This window comes from Lathyrus oleraceus, chromosome 3 (genome assembly GCF_024323335.1).
Source record: "Lathyrus oleraceus cultivar Zhongwan6 chromosome 3, CAAS_Psat_ZW6_1.0, whole genome shotgun sequence".
In the NCBI taxonomy this organism is placed as follows: domain Eukaryota; kingdom Viridiplantae; phylum Streptophyta; class Magnoliopsida; order Fabales; family Fabaceae; genus Lathyrus; species Lathyrus oleraceus.
The window spans coordinates 253,456,002-253,466,520 of NC_066581.1; positions in this window are offsets into that span (position 1 = coordinate 253,456,002).

Here is a 10,519-nt window from a genome sequence, read left to right on the forward strand (position 1 = left end):
AACAATGGATCAAAATGACAAAACTCACAATGGGTGTTCGAGAGAAACGCATTGAGAGGACTTTGTGAAATTATTTATCATCCAAAGGAGTTTATAATATTGTTGACCGTGCAAAAACATGCAAAGCAAATGTAATCATTGAAACCTAACTTTGACAATATCTCTCATATTAATCAAAACGTAACTTTTACCGCAATTAATTACTTTGTATGCAATATAACTTGATTAAAACCCAAAACCCTAGTGTTACTTTAAGTTAAGATTAATTCAACCATTGAACGGCAGCGATATCTTACAATCTCTGTGGATACGATAACAAAAACCCGACACTTCAAAACTGTCCTACTCAACAGTATGCACGCTACTGTAGATGCATGAGCCAATCATTTTATTTCCTTGGCCGTCCCTAAACGACGTCGTCTGATTAAGTGGATTCCAATATTACGCTTTTGCCACCCGGTCATTTAATTATTCCAATTTAATTCATTTTTATTTCAATAAATATTTCATTTGATCATCAATCTTTGAAAATTCATAACTTGTTCATTTCAAATCCAATTTTCATGGGGTTTTTTGCATCATGTCCTGTTTGATGTCTAGTTTTTTATCATTATTTTTGATGATTTTTTGGATGGCTGGATTTTAAATGGCCTTAGAGTTTGTATAGTGTGACCAAATTTTGTACACTTTGCCAAAACATTTGTGAAATGGTGATACTTTATCCAATGGCCCTGAAATTTTTTGTGCTTAAACTAGACACATTCATGGTGATTTTGGTGTAGAGTTTGTGAATTTATCATTGCTGGTTTGTGAGTTATGATTTTTTGAATTAGGGTGTGACAATTTGTGTCACACCATTGATGTCCAACTTCATGATTTTCATTGCCATGCTTCTTGACCTCCAAATGAATTGATTTTTTGCATGAACCTACTCTTGTATGTCTAGTTTACATGTGATTTTTTTGTGGATTTATTTGTGGCATTTCCTAATTGTTTGGGATTTTCTCCCCTGTTTGGTCTTATGTTGACTTTTTGTGACACATGTCCCCATTTCATTTGTGAAATTCTCATACTTTATTAGATGGACATGAAATTTTGCATGAGATAACTAGACATCCTCATCTTTGCCATGGCCTTAGTCCCATTCATTTATCATACACCATCTCTGACTTATGATTTTTCTAAGTTGATGCATGTTTGGTTGACTTCCTTAAGCATGTTCAAAATTGCTTTGACTTTCTGATTTTCATTGACTGCCTTCCACTTGTCCAAATAAGATGAAATTTGACATGCTTACCATGCTGTGGGTTGTGATTGATCATGATTTATTTGGTGATTTTTGGAAATGTTTAAGATTGCTTTTGATTCAAGTCTTGCTGTTGACTTCTATGAGCTTCTAAATGCCATGTTTTGACCTAATTTGCTCATGAAATGATGATGATGATTGATATGAATGTGAGACCAATTGGGTTTGTGTCTTAAATGTTTGAACTTGATTTTGGTTGACTTTCATTTTCTGTTTTGACTTTCTCATTTATTTTTGACCCTAGGCTTGTCCTAGTGGTCTTGTTGCTTATGTTTGAGCTCATTGTTTCAGGTTAAGCACAAATGCTTCAAAGAGATCATACAAATTTGATTGAGCTTGATTATATATCATGTGCTAACCTCTTTGTTTTGTAGGTTGCTTGGCTAATATGCCTTGAGCTTTGTGCTTTGCACATTTGTCTGTTTGTTTTGACTGTTGATGACTGTTTCCTTTTGCTTTGTTGTGAAGTTGTATACTAATGTCTGCTTGACTGTTTCAGGTGCTTTTAGTTGCTTAGTTCCTTGTGAACTTTTGCTTTGCTTTGCTTATATAAGCAATTTGCATTGAGGTATATTTCTAATCTTCATGTAGTCTGGAAGACCTGGCCTGTTACTTGGCCAGGCAACTGTCTGAAGTCCTCCTTAAGAGGCAATGTTTGTGGATGTTTAATTTTGTCCTTGCATAGAGTCAAAGACCTCCTAAGTGAAGAGGCAATTGGCAGAACCCAAGGGATAAGCAACCTATCCCCTGCTATTCAGTGTGTCTTCTGTTTTGCTCACACCACTGTGTTGATGCATTACAGATAAAAACCCAAGATCTTGTGCAATTGCACAGTTGAGTCAGTTTCAAATGTGTAGAAGGGTTCCCCCTTTCTGAACCCACACATTCTTGTCTTAAGCTCTCCCAGGCCAGGGATAAGAGTTGTGAAGTCTTATCTTCACTCACCTTTCATCTGCTTCACCTTAGCCCCTCAATGGCAAGTTTAAGAGCACATTCACCCAGTTCCAGAGGTTTGTTTGTTGAGGTTGACATGACCCCTCGACTAAAACCTAACCCTTGTTTGAGCCACTTGCTTGTGTATAGTGTGTGCTACCTGTGCTTGTATGTTTGTTTGACTTGCTTCCTGTGCAAGTTAGGGTTAGTTTAGACTTGCTTCCTGTGCAAGTTAGGTTTTGCTTGGCTTGCTTCCTGTGCAAGTTAAGCGTGTGTGTGGCCTGCTTCCTGTGCAAGTCATGATTAGGATAGGCTGGCTCCCTGTGCCAGTTAGCTAGAAACCTTAACTTAGGGATGATTTGCATGATAACATCTAGGCTCGAGTCGTAGTCTCCCTAGTTGTGTCTCCCTCTGTTATCTGGTTAGGCTAGTCCTTTTTCCCTGCGTAGGGGAACTACGTCGCCCTGATCCTCATACCAGATGAGGTACGTAGGCAGGAGATGAGCTGATCTCTCCGGGCGCCTGTGTCTTTGTTTTGTCTTGTTGTGTGCTTGGAAGCTGATGTAAGTCCATCGAGTGGCAGTTAGGTTCCAGTGTGCGTGTGTTTGGTTCGGATGCTGATGTAAGCCCAGTGATTGGCAGTCAGGCTCCACGTTTGCCTCTTTGTGTGTGTTTTGGTTCGGATGCTGATGTAAGTCCAGTGATTGGCTTTCAGGCTCCACATTTGCCTTTGCCTAGTTTGTTTGTGTGCGTGTCAGCCGAGCTACGAATGCTCTGATTCTCCTTCGCCCGAGGAGATACGTATGCATAGGATGCGATATCCTAGCGAGCATGTGTCGTTTCCCCAGTCCGAACTACTTCGACTCTGATGTCTATACCTGATAGACTAAGTAGGCCCAGGATGCGATATTCTGCCGAGTCAGTCTTGTTTGTTTTCTTGTGTCTCTTTCAGCCAGTGTGTGTGTTTGAGCAGCGTTTTAGCAACCATTTTCCCTTCCTATTGTGCGTGGATCCCGTAGAGTACTACGGATGCGTAGGGGTGCTAATACCTTCCCTTCGCATAACCGACTCCCGAACCCATTCTCTTTGGTCGCGAGACCATGTTCTTTCCAGGTTTACTCTGAGCGTTTCCTTTCCCTCTTTTGGGATAAATAACGCACGGTGGCGGCTCTGTTGTTCTTGTTTTCCCGCCGGTTTTTCGCGTGATGCGACAGCTGGCGACTCTGCTGGGGAATATCAGAAGTTGACCTGTGCTGGTCCGTCTTCCCTGAGCGAGTCTCTCCTAGCGCTCTCTAGGATAGGGTTTGGTTGCTGTTGGCTGTTATTTATTGCATTCATTTATTTATTGTTTGCATTCATGTTTGCACTTATGTTTGCATTCATTCACATTCATTATTCATCTGGCTGGTTGTCTGTTTCTCTCTGTTGGGGTGGGAGTTACATGAGGTAAAAGGCCCAATACCCAGGCTATGAGTGAAATCTAGGATACTTAGGAATAGAGTGATTCATGGGAAGCGGGTGGTATTGCGCCACTTAGCGGAACATTGATATCACGAGCAGTTCAGACCCTGGTGGGACATTATCGTTACATACTTCGGGTGTGTATATGATGATGTTCTGCGAAAGGTTATTTATGCTGCGTTTCTCTCGACCTTACCCTGGCCTAGACGACACCCGTGAGTGGGGAGGGAATGATCATTATTACAGGTACAGGTACTTGTTGGTGACTTGTTGGTGAATTGTTGGTGACTTGTGATCCTGTTGGTGACTATGGGTTCAAAAGTTTGGGGTCTCAGATGACTTTGGGTTTCAGATGAATTTGTGGTTCCGAGTTCAAGCCGAAGTTTTGATCCTGTGTTCCGAGAGACACAGCCAACCAGTCCAGTCTGCATCATTTGCATCATAGCATATTTATTTTTTCAAAAGAAACGCAATAAAAAAGGATACAAGAAAAAAAAAAGAAAAAAAGGAAAAAAACTAATCCCTGCATGCATATCATTTCTCAGGTACATTCCAGAGCTTGTTCACTGATAGAGATGGCAACAGTCCCAGAGTTGAAGCGGAAGGCTTGTTCCTACAGCTTTCACCGTGAACCTTTGACGTCTCTGATTGAGTTGAGCAACCTTATGACCAGTGGTAACCAGAAGGGGTTTGTCGACCAGTATGGAGATATTCTGACACTATTGAAGATGGTAGTCGATCCGGTGCCGTTGCAGACTCTTCTACAGTTCTACGACCCAGAGCTTCATTGTTTCACCTTTCAAGATTATCAGTTGGCGCCTACTCTTGAGGAGTACTCCATTCTGCTGAGTGTCCCGGTCCGGTATCAGGTTCCTTTCTTGGATGTGCCCAAGGAGGTTGATTTTAGAGTTATTGCCAGAGCTCTCCATTTGGGTATCAAGGAAGTCAGTGATGGTTGGAAGTCCAGTGGGGATGTTGTAGGATTGCCTTTGAAGTTTCTGTTGAGGGTAGCTAGAGAAGAAGCAGAGAAGGGAAGTTGGGAAGCATTTCATGCTCAGTTGGCCGTCATGATCTATGGGATCGTCCTGTTCCCGAGTATGCCCAATTTTGTTGACTATGCTGCAGTCAGTATTTTCATTGGAGGAAATCCAGTTCCTACTCTGTTGGCTGACACTTACTATGCTATTCACAGTAGGCATGGTAAGGGTGGGGCTATCAGGTGTTGTCTCCCGCTTTTGCTCAGATGGTTCTTGTCTCTTCTGCCAGTCAGTGGATCTTTTGTGGATGCTCAGAGCACGCATAAGTGGACTCAGAGGGTTATGTCTCTTACCTCCTATGATATCAGGTGGCAATCTTACCGGATGGATGTGCGTAACGTCATTATGAGCTGTGGAGGATTCCGTAATGTGCCACTCGTAGGGACTAGGGGTTGCATCAATTACAACCCGGTTCTTTCTCTTCGCCAGTTGGGGTTTGTGATGAAGGGAAGACCACTTGAGGCTGAGGTAGCTGAAAGTGTGTATTTTGAGAAGCAGAGTGACCCGGATAGATTGGAGCAGATAGGAAGAGCTTGGAAGTCTATTGGTGTGAAGGATGGATCTGTCTTAGGGAAGAAGTTTGCCGTTGCTATGCCTGATTACACTGATTGGGTCAAGGAGAGAGTAGAAACTTTGTTGTTACCCTACGACAGGATGGAGCCGTTGCAGGAGCAACCACCTTTGATCCTTGCTGAGAGTGTGCCTGCGGAGCACTACAAGCAAGCCTTGATGGAGAATCGCCGTTTGAGAGAGAAGGAGCAAGATACCCAGATGGAGCTGTACAAGGCCAAAGCTGATAGGTTGAATTTGGCTCATCAACTCAGAGGAGTGCGAGAAGAGGATGCTAGCAGACTGAGAAGCAAGAAGAGATCCTACGAGGAGGTGGAGAGCATGTTAGATGCAGAACACCGGGAGTGCTTGAGGTTGCAGAGGGTTGAGGCCAGCTATCAGAAGAAGATCAGAGACTTGGAGAAGCAACTCAGAGATAAAGACATCCAGTTGAAGAAGGAAGTAGACTTGAGACAGGCATCAGAGAACCACCTTGGAGGAGAAGTGGTAGAGCTTAGACGACAACTGAAGGAGAAGATCACTCTTTTGCCAGAATGTTCAGAATGTGACCTGTTGATAGACCAGTGTCAGTACTTGAAGACTCTCATTCCGGGAGGCCGTTTGTCTTAGCTTGTATCTTTGATATGTATGTTGAGAATCACCTCCAGGCTTGTTGGATGGGATTCATTGTTGTACTCCGGTTGTTTGGATTTTCTTTGTCGACTTTGTTGTATGATCCTGTTACTCATATAGATGAGGTTGTTGGTTTCACCTTGTACTCATCACTCTTGTGTATGTTGTTTCTGTGCTTCTATGTTGTTCTTGCTGCAGGTTGCCATCTTTTGAGGATGACTCAGGCTCTTTGAATGCCTGAGGAATGAACATATCATGTGCATCATACGCATCATTAGCACCATACTCATATCATTTTGCATAACAGGTGTTCTTGGTCGTGACTTCTCACTCTTGGTTCCTGTTCAGGCAGGATAGCTGATCAACGTCCGCACCGCTACTCAACAAGACTGAATCAACAGAGAGGTATGGATCAAGTTCAAGCTGAGTTGGCTGAGATGAAGGCTAACATGGCCCAGTTTATGAATATGATGCAAGGGGTTGCACAAGGTCAAGAAGAACTTCGAGCCATGGTTCAGAGACAAGAGGCTGCAATTCCACCGGTCAACCATGCTCCGCCAGAGGGAGGCCCGGTCAATGATAATAATGTTGCTGCTGCTGTACCCATCAACAACTATGCTGTAGGTGATGAGTTGGGGGGTATTCGAATCAACGGTCAACCTATTGTTCCAGATGCCGCTAACGCCAGAGCAGTCCGTGCCCCAGCCCGTAATCCTGTTCCGATTGTTGACAGACAAGAGGATATGTTTTCTCTGCTCAGTGAAGACGAAGACGTTCTGGGAAGGGTTAATGAGAGGGATCGTAAAGTTGATGCCCTTGCTGAGAAAATTAGAGCTATGGAATGTCAGAATTCTCTCGGTTTCGATGTTACCAATATGGGGTTGGTGGAAGGTTTGAGAATCCCTTACAAGTTCAAAGCACCGTCCTTCGATAAATACAACGGTACTTCTTGCCCTCGCACCCATGTGCAGGCTTATTATCGAAAAATCTCTGCGTATACCGATGATGAAAAGATGTGGATGTATTTTTTCCAAGATAGTCTATCTGGGGCTTCTTTAGACTGGTACATGGAATTGAAGAGAGATTCGATCCGATGCTGGAGAGATCTGGGTGAGGCCTTCTTGAGGCAATATAAACATAACATGGACATGGCACCGAGCCGGACTCAGCTGCAGAGTCTTTGTCAGAAATCCAATGAGAGCTTCAAGGAGTACGCCCAGAGGTGGCGTGAACTGGCTGCTAGGGTTCAACCCCCTATGCTGGAGAGGGAGTTGACAGATATGTTTATCGGTACTCTTCAGGGTGTGTTTATGGACCGGATGGGGAGCTGCCCATTCGGTAGTTTTTCTGATGTTGTCATTTGTGGAGAGAGGACTGAGAGTTTGATTAAAACTGGGAAGATCCAAGATGCTGGTTCCTCTTCTTCTAAGAAGCCGTTTGCTGGGGCACCTCGTCGAAGAGAGGGTGAAACTAATGTTGTTCAACACCGCAGAGATCAGAACAGAAGTGAATACCGTCAAGTCACTGCAGTAACCATTCCGGCACCTCAACCTCGTCAACAACAACAACAAAGAGTTCAACAACCGCAACAACAACAACAACAGCAACGTCCGTATCAGCCCAGGCAAAGGATGCCTGATCGACGTTTTGATTCGCTACCCATGTCGTACGCCGAACTGCTGCCAGAACTACTCAGGTTGGGGATGGTTGAGTTGCGTACAATGGCTCCGCCTACAGTATTGCCTCCTGGGTACGACGCCAACATCCGTTGTGACTTTCACTCTGGGGCACCAGGGCATCATACTGAGAAGTGTCGGGCTCTCCAGCACAAGGTCCAAGATTTGATCGATGCCAAGGCGATCAACTTCGCTCCAGTGCCTAACGTCGTAAACAACCCTATGCCTCAGCATGGTGGGCATAGAGTGAACAATATTGAGGGGAAAGAAGCTGAAGATCTGGTTGTTAATGTTGATGATGTTCAGACTTCTCTGCTAGTTGTGAAGGGCCGTCTGCTGAATGGGGGTATCTACTCGGGCTGTGATGAGGATTGTTTGGGCTGTGCAGAATCTGAGAATGGTTGCGACCAGTTAAGGGCCGGTATCCAGGGTATGATGGATGAGGGTTGTTTGCAATTCAGTAGGGCTGTAAAAGATCGTTGAACAGTGTCAACTATCACCATTTACTTTAAACCGTCTGAAGGACGTGGACAAAGGGTCGTTAGTGCACCTGCAACAAATGGTACCCCAGTTACCATTTCCGTGCCTGTAACCATCAGTGCTCCAACTACTATCGCTGCGTCTGGAAGAAGGGCTGTTGAGAATAGTAGAGCCGTGCCGTGGAAGTATGATAATGCTCACCGCAGTCACAGAAGGGCTGAAAGTCAGACGAGACCAGTGAATCAAACTCCAGTGACAATTGGTTTACCGAATAGAGTTCCTGCAACTGTTGGTCCGACTGTGGATAATGTAGGGGGTCCAGGAGGTTTTACCAGAAGCGGTCGTCTGTTCGCACCGCAGCCTTTGAGGGACAATAATGTTGAGGCTCTCGCCAAAGCAAAAGGTAAGCAAGCTGTGGTTGAGGAAGAACCTGTCCAGAAGGAAGCGCCCGAGGGGTCATTTGAGAAGGACGTGGAGGAGTTTATGAAGATAATCAAGAAGAGTGACTACAAGATTGTAGATCAGTTGAATCAAACTCCGTCCAAGATTTCTATACTTTCACTGTTGTTGTGCTCTGAGGCACACCGTAATGCCTTGCTGAAGATGTTGAATCTGGCTTACGTGCCTCAGGAGATTTCTGTCAATCAACTGGAGGGTGTGATGGCCAATGTGAGCACCAGGCATGGTGTAGGATTCACCAACCTGGACTTACCGCCTGAAGGGCGGAACCATAACAAAGCCTTGCACATCACCATGGAGTGCAAGGGGGCAGTGTTGTCTCACGTATTGGTAGACACCGGGTCGTCGCTGAATGTGCTGCCTAAGCAGATTCTGAAGAAGATTGATGTGGAAGGGTTTGTGCTTACTCCCAGTGACCTGATTGTTCGTGCTTTCGACGGATCCAAACGTTCTGTGTGTGGGGAAGTTACCTTGCCTGTGAAGATAGGTCCTGAGGTATTCGATATCATCTTCTATGTTATGGACATCCAGCCCGCCTATAGTTGTTTATTGGGGCGTCCATGGATTCATGCAGCAGGGGCAGTCTCGTCGACTCTCCATCAAAAGCTCAAGTATGTCTGGAACGGTCAGATTGTGACTGTGTGCGGTGAAGAAGAGATTCTGGTGAGTCATCTATCCTCGTTCAAGTATGTTGAGGTGGATGGCGAGATCCACGAAACCTTATGTCAGGCGTTTGAGACTGTGGCTCTTGAGAAAGTGGCGTACGCTGAGCAGAGGAAGCCAGGTGCTTCAATTACTTCTTACAAGCAGGCTAAGGAGGTTGTTGATTCTGGCAAAGCTGAAGGCTGGGGCAAGATGGTGGATTTGCCTGTCAAAGAAGACAAATTTGGCGTTGGTTATGAGCCTCTCCAAGCAGAGCAGAATGGTCAAGCGGGTCCGAGTACCTTTACCAGCGCTGGGCTGATGAATCATGGCGACGTCTCTGCAACCGGTAGTGAAGACTGTGACAGTGATTGTGATTTGGACAACTGGGTTCGCCCGTGTGCACCAGGGGGGTCTATCAACAACTGGACGGCTGAAGAAGTGGTTCAAGTTACTCTTCTGACAGAGTAATTTTCTGTTGTTTTGTCATTTTGCATGAAAATCCTACGATCTGCCCAAGGCGTAGTGATTCATTGTAGGGCCTCATCATGTTTTAATGATTATCATTAATGAAGGACATTTTTTGAAATCAAACTTTGTGATCCCTGTCTTTCTATTTTTTGTTTTCATCCTTTTTCAAAAACAATAAAAATGGCAATGTTTTTGTTTTTTGTGACTTTATTGAACTCTTTTTCTAAAACAAAGCATTAAACATGCAGAAGCGATCTTATGGCATTCACTATGAACAGTTCTGTTATGGCTCAGTATGATTTCGACAATCCCATCTACCAAGCTGAAGAGGAGAGTGAGGAAGACTGTGAACTTCCTGCAGAATTGGTCAGATTGCTGAAGCAGGAGGAAAGGGTCATCCAACCTCATCAGGAGGAGTTGGAGGTTGTTAATTTGGGTACTGAGGACGCCAAAAGAGAAATCAAGATTGGGGCTGCTTTAGAGGACTCTGTCAAGAGGAGGCTGATTGAGATGCTGAGAGAATATGTGGAGATATTCGCCTGGTCATATCAAGATATGCCTGGGTTAGATACAGACATTGTGGTGCATCGATTACCTCTTAGAGAAGGATGTCCTTCGGTCAAGCAGAAGCTTCGTAGAACGAGTCCTGACATGGCAACTAAGATCAAGGAAGAGGTTCAGAAGCAGTGGGATGCAGGTTTTTTGGCTGTTACAAGTTATCCCCCATGGGTGGCCAACATCGTTCCTGTGCCGAAGAAGGATGGTAAAGTCAGAATGTGTGTCGATTACCGGGATTTGAATAGAGCGAGTCCGAAAGATGATTTCCCATTACCTCACATTGATGTATTGGTTGATAATACGGCTCAATCCTC